Consider the following 12205-nt stretch of genomic DNA (forward strand, 5'->3'; position numbering starts at 1 on the left):
ACAAGTAACTTGTTGATAACAAGCAGGATAACGGTTTCATAAGTATAGCTTAAGCTATTCTTCCTGTCTCATCTCAGACTTAGTATGGAGAGGTGCAGTAGGCTAATCTTTTGGTTGACGTGTGCACTTTTACATATGGTGTATCAGTTGTGTTGCATAACAGGAAATAAGTATTCAACAACTAAATGATTTCATTGTCTTGTTCCTAATAACTTAGTACTCATCAAGACAGTCAGTATGAATAGCAGCTCAGATCTTCCATAAAAACAGGCCATAAACCTAGTGAGACTAACCTAGTCAACAAAACATACTTTTATTTTATTTATTTATTTGACATTTGTTTACCAGGAAAGCCCAAATGGGCTTGAAAGTGCCCATTTTCAGTGGAGGCCTGGGCAGAAAAGCCCCACAATCACAATCTTAAATCAAGTACAAATATTGTAAATCACAAAGCATCATGTTACAATACAAAATACCAAGTACAAATATTGTAAATCACAAAGCATCATGTTACAATGCAAAACACCAAGTACAAATATTGTAAATCACAAAGCATCATGTTACAATGCAAAACACCAAGTACAAATATTGTAAATCACAAAGCATCATGTTACAATACAAAACACCAAGTACAAATATTGTAAATCACAAAGCATCATGTTACACTACAAATCATGAAAGTGAAAAATGTAGAGACTAAAACATATGTTTCATAGTAAAGTGCAATGAAAAACAACAAGTAAGGAAACACTCTATAGCCATATTATTTGTTAGACAGAGTAGTATGTGATAAATGAAACTTGAGACAATTATAATAAGATATTTAAAATAGATATAAGAGATTATATGATTAGAGACAGTGAGGGAAAATTGGTTAAAGAAAGAAGAAGGATGGATAGAAGGAGATAAGAATGTAGCTTAGGTGAGTGGGGTGAAAAGAGAAAGAGGTACAGGAAAGGTCTGCAGAGATGAAGTAGATAAGGTAAGTTAGTGGGGAAAAACAAAAAAAGGAGTGGAGAAGGAGACTGGAGAGGGTTGCAAAACGTGAGTTAGGTTGAAGGGGTGAGAGAAGTACAGTTCTCCCAGGATCGACACAGAAGCAGGTCTGAGATTTTGTAAAGTATTCTTTCAGGGAGTATTTAATGATAGGTAGATTAGAAATAGTTCTGGTGCTTAGAGATAAGGTGTTCCATTTTTTTTTTTTTTTTTGCACTAAGTAGCATACACAGACACACACAATATTCATGCATACACAGATATATATACATAACGTTAAAACAGCCATAGGAAAGCTGAATGAAATCCAAGTTTCCTGGGGATTTTGCTCCCCTAGCATTATTGATCAAATGGCTACATTGTCAATTAATGGTCTACGTATACTCTCTTTTTCTGCATTTCTAAAATTGAAGGCAAAATGAAAACGTGTTTTCACCTTGGATGTGATTTTGTACTTATCAAAATGTCAATTAAAATGCCATCTAAAGCACCTATAATGATTGTACAGACACACACACACACACACACACAGACACACACACACACACACACACACACACACACACACACACACACACACAGGTGGTCAACATCTGTTTAATCAACCACATTTGATTGATATATACAGATGGTCAACAGCAACATTAAATAAACCATCCCCCAAATATGGAAACATTTTCTTTCCCTGAGGATTGTGCAGTCTCGAAGTTAATATATATAATTAGCAGGTGGTATGGGAGTGCAGGGGTTTGCCCCCCCTGCAAAAAACAATGCTGTATTGTTCTCTTTGTATAAATTGAGGATTTTCCTCACATATGCAAATTTGCTTGTCAACATTTGTGTTGTCAACCTTTTGTGTGTGGTCAACATGTTTGCCGTTGACATTATTGATTTGTTGACCAAAGTAAGTAGTGTCAGACACATACACACACACATACATATATATATATATATATATATATATATATATATATATATATATATATATATATATATATATTTATATTACATATAAAAATAATATTTGTAACATCTCTGTGGATGGATAATTAGATGGCAATGTTCTCTGGTAAAATAACATTCTGTGGTTTTATGCATTTCTTTAACATAACTTTGGCATATTAAAGGACATTGTTTATACTATACTTGAGTATAATAACATTTGCAGTGAATAACCAGTAAGCAATGCACATTAGTATTGGCTGCAGGGAGTATAAAACAAATTTTAGACTTTATTTAAATAGAATAAAGTACTATAACAAAAAGGAAAATGCAAAGTTCTTGTCATAAAAGCTAATTTACTTACCATTATTAGGGTTAACAAGCAGCTTGCATAACACCCAGTATGGTGGTGGTTGGTTGCTTCAGCTCATCTACCTGTGCATATCATAGAAAAGAATAATATGTTCTCTGATCATAACCAACTTCTTATGGGTTTGAGACATGGAAGCCAAAAAAATTAATCTTGAAAGCAAAGTTTGGAAGGTGAATTTTGGATGCATGCTGAGAATACACAATAAGGGTAATGATCAGTGAAATACTATTAGAAATCATTGTAGTGCATGGAGCTTGATCTGTTCCTTGCACCACCAGTTACAGAAAGAATGTGTAGGAGAACAACAAATTATATTGGTTTTCAAAGCCTTTGAAAGCTGGTAAACTGTTCTATTTGAACATTCAATAGACAGAACCAGTGTTCCTCTGAAGAACAAATGGATTTAAAAGCTGTTAAATTTGTACTGTCATACCTTTTGTTTAAAGGTGTAGGAGAGTGAAATATCTCAGAACTTTTAAATCTGTTTTATCTTCTTTCACTGTTCTTTGTCTATCAGTACTGTCTGCTGTCAGTCCCTAGTGTGAGACCTGCAGCACTTACTGAGCGTAATTATGGTGCTTCATGCACTGCATTTATTTTAATATCCCCTAGGGGATCTCTGTTGTTGTTTATGAATTTTATCCAACCTTAATTTAATTTGATTGTGTTATAACACACATTTCCATATATACAGAATGCTTCCTTTTTAATGCATAATACTGGCTGCAGTAACTGGATGTCCTACTGTTTCTGTTTTGTTACAGTTTTTGAGCCTGCCATCTAGCTTTAAACACATTTGCATTGTCATGGATCTGTCTGTGGAGTTTCTGGATCTGCTTTATTCATATTTATTGTTTTTGATGTTATTTAATTTCATGTATAAACAGCTACAACTGTACTACCATCTACAAACAAATGCAATCTGAGGGTCATGCTGCTCAATGCTAGAAGTCTAAATCTCAAAATGCACTCACTCAAAGCACTCCTTAAAATGGAGAACATCGACATTTGTGCTGTAACAGGGACCTGGTTCAAGGCAGCAGAAAGCACCCCTGCACTATCAGGCTATAACTCATTCCATACCTTTCAACCACAGAACTTGGACCGAATCTCTAAAGGTGGTGGTGTTTCCATATTCATAAAGAATGCACAGACCTCCAGACTGGAAGCCCAACATAATGCATCAGAGATACTTAAGGTGCAGCTAACATTGGGTAAGACACCGATTCAGCTCGTAGCTTGCTATAGGTCCCCAACCATGACCTAAGACTCACACTCCACAGTCCACATTCCTAAGCACCCTGGAGAATATTAGGGTCCAACCTAACACTCTCATACTGGGCGACTTCAACTTCCCCTCCATTAACTGAGAAAACTACTCATGTGCCAATACACTTGTCAAAGTTTCCTGGACTTCATTAATTCCAATGCCCTGGACCAGCTTGTTCTTACCCCCACTAGAGGTAGAAACATCTTTGACCTGGTCATTACTAACATGGGCGACCATTGCTCTATACCAATAGTCAACTCCTCCCTGGTTCGATCCAACCACAAACTAATCACCTTGAAAGTCCACACCCCCCCCCCCCCCAGCAAAGGTAGCCACCATGAAAAACTTCTCCAAAACTAGGGGCTCCTAAAAACAGAGGTGGCTAACTTCCCTACACCCATGGAATTGGAGAACATCTGTATGACCGCCGAATCATACACTGATGCCCTGTATGAACACACACACAAATTCATGGATCTCGCCATACCCAATAGAAGCAAGACACTCTCCTCAAAAAAAAAAAAAAAAGGAAGCCAATCTGGTGTTCCCCTGCCATAAACAAACTCTACAACAGAAGGAGGAAACTGATGTGAAATCCCAAGACTGGAAAAAATCCCTTATCAGTCTCAACAAAAAGTTCCCTCATCAAATCCTCTAAAGCTAGCTATGAAAACAGAATTGCAGCAGATAATAAAGACAACCCCAAAGCCTTCTATAGTTATGTAAAGAATCTCCATGGCAATACCCAGATTTTCTAGGAATTGTTGCACAATGGCACCTCCTATACTGAGCCAACAGATATTGCCAATATTCTGACTGACAGATTCAGTGCCAACTTTACCCCCCAAAGGACAATCACAATACCAGTAGATTGCCAGGCACCCAGTATTACTGCTGCACAGGTTAAAATAGCACTGTCCAAAGACAAGAATACAGCTTCTATGGGACCTGAAAAGATTCCTGCCTGTGTTCTACATGAACTACAGAGTGAACTGGCACCTCACATGTGTGCCTTGTTCATTCGCGGCCTCACCTCAGGCTTTGTCCCTACTTAATGGCACAGTGTTACAATCATCCCTCTCCACAAAGGAGGAGCAACTACAGACCCTGGGAACTATCGCCCCATTAACCTGAGAAGTCTGATATGCAAAGCTATGGAATGCATCATCATAGACCTAATAAACAAAAGATATAGGAAATCTCCAAACTCTGGATCACACACAGTTTGGTTTTGTGAAGGGCAGATCATGCCTGCTCAACCTGGTCAACTTCTTTAAGTCATTCCCCAGAGCTGTGGATGAAGGCAAGGTGGTTCATACAGCCTACCTTGAGCTGGCCAAGGCCTTTGAATACAATTCCCCACTCAGGAATCATAGAAAAACTCCCTAAGCTAGCCATCAACCCCTGTATCACTAGGTGGGTTACAAACTGGCTCACAGATAGAACCCACAGTGTGAAAATAGCTGAATCCAAGTTAGACTACCGACCAGTCATGAGTAGAGTCCCAGGGTTTGGTCATGGGTCCTCTCCTGTTTGGTATCTACTTCTCTGAAATCCAGACCAACACAAATGGACTCTGGCTGACAAAGTTCTCAGATGACTGCAAGTTGGGAGCCATAATTAACTCCACAAGTGATGTGCTCAATGCCAAAAAATGTATCGTCATCCCCTTTGGGAAAAACCTGGTTCCCATGAATTACCAGATTGATGGTAGTCCACTGAACACAGCAGGTGTCATAAGAGATCTTGGAACACAGGTTGACAGCAACCTCTCTTTTGACCACCACATTGCCACTGTGGTCAGAAAGTCCTTCTATGTGGCACATCTAATTACTAAGGGTTTTGTATCCAGGAATAAAGAGGTCATTGTCTCCCTCTCCTCTTCCCTCATCAGGCCAATCATTGAGTACAATGCCCCATTTGGCATGTAACTCACTAGACACTTGCAACAACTGGAGAGGCCACAAAAGTATCTCACAAAGAGGATCCTAGGCCTTAAACACTTGTCCTATATGGACAGACTCAAAAAACTCCAACTATTCTCTGTCTCATATCGCCTACTTAAGAGGCGATCCCTTCTTGACTTACAAAGCTATGTCTGACCCAGCTCTGTTAGAAATGCTACATTAAAAGAAATCCCAATCCCTCCACAATACATGCTCCAGAGACCTCAACCTCATTACCACAATCAACAGAACAAGCTGGAGGGACAGGTTCATAACCCAGAGACTGCCCATGCTATGGAATAGACTTCCCATACATGTCAAGCAGAGCCTCACTGGCCCTCTTCAAGAGAAATCTTGATGAGTGAATGGGAAATAGAAAAGTCACCCTGGGGATCACTCCAGTGGCTCTACTCGACAGAGGCACTGGAAACTAAGGTAGGGTGGCACAATGCCAGGGTTATCCTATGGGCTAGGCATGTAAAGGCTCCAGGGTCATTAGCCTAGTACACACCTATGAACCTATGAACCTATATACAAATGCATTCAGGTGCTGCAGATACTAATAACGCTTTTGTTTTTGACTTCCTATTAGCAGTGGATCCCAAAGGAGGTACCAGCAGTTTGAACTTACTTTTTTCTTTGGCAGATTACAAAGTTTAAAGCAAATCAGTTGCTGTGATTTGATTTATTCAGCAGGACTAGTAGGTTGACTTCTTCATGCAGGATCTTATGAAGATGTTCCACTAGATCAAGTGCTATGATACTGAAGCAGTCTTTCCCAGTTATGGGCATACAAGATGAGTGAACTATTTACTGTTCTTGCAATTTAGTCTCTAAAAAAGAAGGCTACAACAAGAAACAAAAGAGATATAGGACTGACTGAGTAGACTTTTGTCTCAGATTTTGCTGCTTGTCAGAATGTCTGGATTTCATGGTCCATATGTTACTAAGCTGACCTTTGGATTGTAGTACCTACTGATTTAATCTCTCCCTGTGGATATATGCAACCTGCTGCTTTTTAGTCTTAATTAACTGCTGGCACCAAAAGTAAAGTATATTTGCTCCATTTGTTTCATTTAATTTTTAATTCAGTTTGCATTCTGTCTGACTTGAGAGAATGTAATTTCTTTTTACAAGTGCAATCTTGATTGGTGCTGTGTCTCTCTGGTACTTGAACATGCAACACCTCAGTAATATGTATCAACCCTAACCCTGCTTCTCCCTAATACTCACCTCAAATTTGTCTGAATAGTAGTAGTGTTACAGGAATTTTTTTGTTTTGTTTTGCTTTTTAAGGTAAGGTGTAGGGTTAGTGCTGGAGAAAGAGGAATGGTTAAAGTTGACACATTTTAGTGTGGTGGTATGTGGGGATGGAGCCCCCTGCCCAACAAAGTAATGCATTCTAACCCTGCCTCAACACTAACCCTATTCCTTACCTTAAAAAAAAACCTTCCTGTGATACTACCATTACACAAGACATACTCATATACACCAACAGACACTACAAAATCTATGTCTGTCCACCTGCCTAACCCCAACCCTATTCCTAAAATACACACACTCACACACAAACACATAACTTCATCCTCTTACCTAACCTATCCCTAAATGCACACACACTCGTATGCAAACACATAACACCTATCCCTTACCTAACTCTAACCCTAACCCTAACACTGAAATAGATGCACATACATAGCATCTAGCCCATTACCTAACCCTGACCTTAAGCTTAACACCCAAACACACACAAATACTCTCACCCCTTTCCAAACCCCTCTTACCTGTCTTGATGAATCCCTTCAAAACGTCCAATGGTCAATTTTATGAACATTTGACAATCTCTACTATCCTTGCATTTGTTGACTAAATGTACATTCAACAAAACACAGGCAACTATATATATATATATATATGTGTGTGTGTGTGTGTGTGTGTGTGTGTGTGTGTGTGTGTGTGTGTGCTTGTGTGTACATGTATATATCTACATGCATACACACTGATCCACACACACACACACACACACACACACACACACACACATACATATACATATATGTGGAATATAAAATACAGCAGATATCAACAGTTTATAAACTAAAAATCACTCATGATCACCTAAAGGTACTCCTGCTCAATGGTAGGAGTTTAAATAAAAAACTGCACTCCCTGAAAGCACTCCTCACCATGGAGAATGCAGACCTGTGTGCAGTTACAGAAACATAGTTCAGTATCATGGAAAACACCTCGGTTGTCAAAGGCTACAATGACTTTAATACGTTTTAATCCCCCTCAGCTCATGATAAAACGAAGGGAGGAGGTGTCTGAGTGCTCATAAAGGACAAGTACACTGCAAGACTGGTCCAACATCATGACTCACTTGAGCTGCTCCATGCCCAACTAACCATAGGTATGACCCTCTATCCTTGATACCTACAGATCCCCTAACAAGAGTCTGGAAATCCACACCTCCTACCTAAACATACTGGAATCTCTTAACATTCAGCCTAACACCATACTTATGGGTGACTTCAACTACCTCTCCATAAACTGGGAGACTTATATGACCCATAATTCATTTGCTCAGAGGTTTTTGAACTCATCAATACAAACACCCTGGCTCAGCTAGGCAGCTCTCCAACTAGAGGTACAAACATACTAGACCTAGTACTCATGAACATGGGGAGATGTTGGTCCCTCCCATGCATTAACTCCTCCCTGGTAAGATCTGACCACAAAATGATCTCCTTTAGTATTAAAACTAACCTAGAACCCCCATCAAACTCCAAACCTGTTAAGAACTTTGCTAAGGGCAATTAGTTCAAACTGACAGCTTATTAAACATCCAAGCCTCTCTGATCCCAGATGACACTAAGCCTACTCTGAGCTATACACAAAAGTACTGCACGACCATGTTCATAGCTGCACATTGCAGTACCTGTCCACACCACACCTATGAGTACTGGCAAAAAAATAAACCACTCTGGTGGACCTCTAGCGACAAAAGGAAAATACTCTCCTAAACCAAGAATGAACAGACAAAACAGTGCAAAAAGACACTCACCAGTCTAAACAAACAAATTATAGAACTGGTCAAACCTACCAAAGCAAGCTATGAGGCAAAGGTAGCCTCCCAGGTGAAAAAAAAATAAGTATTTTTTTAATTATGTTTGTAGCCTCAGGGGAAATGCTCAGCAATGTGCTGAGTTAACCATTAGTACCAACACTTAACACCCAGCCTGAAACAATAGCAAACTTGCTGTCCTATAAGTTCAGTTCAAACTGTTGCTCCCATCACCTTCACCTAAAGAAATACCTGCAACCATCCCCCTAATAGTCATTATGATGGAACAGACCCTTACTGCACTCACTAAAGTAAAAAACACAGTCTCCATGGGTCCAAACAACATTCCAGAATGCTTCTTAAATAGCTTAAAACAGACTCTATTGTGACACTAGAAACACTCTTTAATCATAGCCTCTAGATGGGTGTTTATCCCAGAGGAATGGAGGACTGCAGCAGTCATCCCTCTGCACCAGGAGGGCCCAGCAGCTCACCCAAGGAGCTACAGACCTATAAACTTGACCAGTCTTATCTGCAAGGCCATGGAGAGAATTATCATGGAACTGATCAATGGCATAGGAACTCTCCAAACACTGGACCAGAACCAATCTGGCTTCATCAAAACGAGGTCTTGCCTGCTCAGTCTGGTAAACTTCTTTGAGAAAGTCACCAGGACCATAGATGAGGGTAAAACAGTTCACACTGCTTATCTAGACCTGGCCAAAGTTTTTGACACAATCCCCCACTCAGGGATCATAGACAAACTTACTGAGCTAAGCATAAACCCCTACATCATCAGATAGATAGCCAACTGGCTCACTGACAGGACACATGTTTGCTCGGATAAGTAAATCCACTTCTGATAAGAAATCTGTTACTAGCAGTGTCCCTCAGGGTTAAGTGTTGGGACTCCTACTGGTTGGTACATACTTCTCTGAAGTGAAGGCCAATGTAGGGAGTCTCTGGCTCACCAAGTTTGCTGATGACTGTAAGCTGGTAGCAATCACTGAATCCCCAAATGATGCTGACATCCTACAAACAGACCTAAAAATGATAAACAACTAGTGCCAAAACCATGGTCAGAGACCAAATGATAAAAAATGCTTAATCGTACCCTTTGGTAAATCAGATATCACTGCAAATTATAATATTGATAGCACACCCCTAAAAGTAGACCAAGTGATGAGGGACATAGGAATGCAGATAGATAGTAACCTAAACTTTGACCACCAGGTAGCTACGGTATTGAGTAAATCTTTCTGTGTAACACAACCTATAAGTAAAGGCATGCCATTAAGATCAAAGGTAGTCATAGCTCCATTGTACTCAGCCCTCATCAGACCCATAACTGAGTGCAATGCTCCCTTCTGCATATACCTGACCAAGCACTTGCACCAAATGGAGTGGCCCCAGAGGTTTCTCACTAGAAAATGTGAAGTGTTATACACATGTCCAATGCAGACTGACTAAAGGCCCTATCCCTTTACTCCATCTCATATAATTTGTTGAGAGGGGACTTATGCCTGACCGGCTAGGCATTTTCTGATCCAAGAAAAATTATATAAGGGTTATGCGTTCCATGGACCTGAACCTTGTTTGTGACTCTAACTTAACTTGCTGGAGAGACAGATTTGTACTGCAAAGGTTAACGTGTCTATGGAATAAACTTCCAATCTTCATGAAATAAATATTGTCCCTCACTCTCTTTAAAAAAAAAAACTGGATAAATGAATGGGGAACTGTAAGTTCACTCCTGAGGTACTACCTGTCTCCCTTATGGATAGCGGCAATGCGTAAAATGTCTCAGGGCTCCAACACCCTGAGACCCACTACCCTGATACTATCACATCCCATATCAGAGGAATTAAGATATAATATTGCCATATCCAGGGTATTATTGCCTTGGTTGAAAAGGCCCTTGTGCCATTAGATTAGTAACCTAGCTAGCTCTGTCTTATGATGTCTCTGTTTACTTATTTTAGACAGCTATTTTGCCAGAAGCCTTTGTGAAGGAAATACTACATCTGACTGCAAGGAAACACTGCATGTATCTTTAACTGTAAGTCCTGCAGAGCATTCTTCTCGACTGTTCAGATTTTTGCCTCATATTTTTGGTCTGTTCCTTATAAAGTTTGTGTTTTTCTGACAAATCACTGGGATAATCTAAGGATTGAAGTCACTAAACAATGCAGGAAATATAGGTGGGGGGTTGACATAATGGTTATGGTGTTTACCTTACAGACATAAGCTGCAGGGTTTTATTCTCATATGGAGTAATTGGCTAGGCTTAAAATGGTTCACAAAAACAGTTAGCCTAGTACTAATTCATGAACCTAAAAAATGCATGCTAACCCAAATCCTGTTATTCTAGCAACTTTCTAAGGTTCTAAGACAATTTTTAAAATGTATCCCTATTTTAGAGCGTTTTACCCCATTTTGTCAGACTTTGTCTAGATTTCTTGCACTAAAAGGTTGAGAGGTATGCTGCAGAGTATAAACAGCAGAAAAATTTAAGACTGCAACTAACTAAACAGTGCAGCCAGAACTTCCAGTCTAATTGCGTTTTCCTCTTTTTAATCTTTCTTGAAATAAATATGAAATCCATACTAGAAAGCTGGCACTTAATTGTAATAGGTAAAACCATTTGTTACATTGTTGTTTTCAGTGGGCAAAGACCTCAAACTTTCTATGTATTGTCTTTCTCAAAGCTGTCTGCTTTAAAAGAGTAATATTCTCCCTGAGGATAAATCTGCAGTGGATCATAATACTAGCTTACAAAAAGAGCTTTTGCTTTGTAAGAAGCTTGCTAATTATTCTAGGTGTTGTTGGCTCTGTACAGAGACCTTATTTGCATACAAACTGTGGGTACTGAGTTCAGGTAGAAAAATGGAGAAACTTGACTGTGGTTTTGATAAGTTCCAATATGACTGTAGTGACATTTACCAGATCCCTTTAGTACTCTACCAGTGCTCTTCAGAAGAAAAAGGCAGCAACTGAACAATACCTGGTCAGTCTTCAAAACAGAATTGAACAACATCTGGTCAGTCTTCAGGAACAAACTGACCAATAACTGGCCAGCCTTCAAATGAGAACACAAGCAACTGCTCAGCCTCCAACAAAAGATTTCTGCTCTGGTAAACCAGGTGTACACCCCACAAAGAGTCCATTGGTCAATTTCAACACTGACAAAGCTCAGACCAAAGGATAACATGAAAACATTCCTAGTTGTTTTTGTAAGTTAAGCAGCAAGGAGGCACATTCTCCTGACAGAACAGATTCGAATTTTTCATCCCTATAAGTGGAGAAGAGAAGCACTGAAAATTTACTTGGATCAGAAACACTCTGATGTACACAATTCCCAGAAACTGAAATTAAAGAAAGATTTTGACAAATGCTGCTATGGATCTGGAAAAGTTTTATGCAGCTGATTACCAGAAACTGAAACAGATTATTTTAAAAAGAGCTGGGACTTCTTCTGAAGTGCAGTCCCTTAAGTTTTATAAATAGGCAGTTTATATGGATAGGTCAGTAAGATCACAAATTAGTGATTTAAGACTCATTTCAAACTGTAGGTAGAACCTCATATAAACAATGTAACTACATTTTTGAAATTT

Source organism: Protopterus annectens, chromosome 10.part0 (genome assembly GCF_019279795.1).
Source record: "Protopterus annectens isolate FY-2018-M chromosome 10.part0, PAN1.0, whole genome shotgun sequence".
In the NCBI taxonomy this organism is placed as follows: Eukaryota; Metazoa; Chordata; order Ceratodontiformes; family Protopteridae; genus Protopterus; species Protopterus annectens.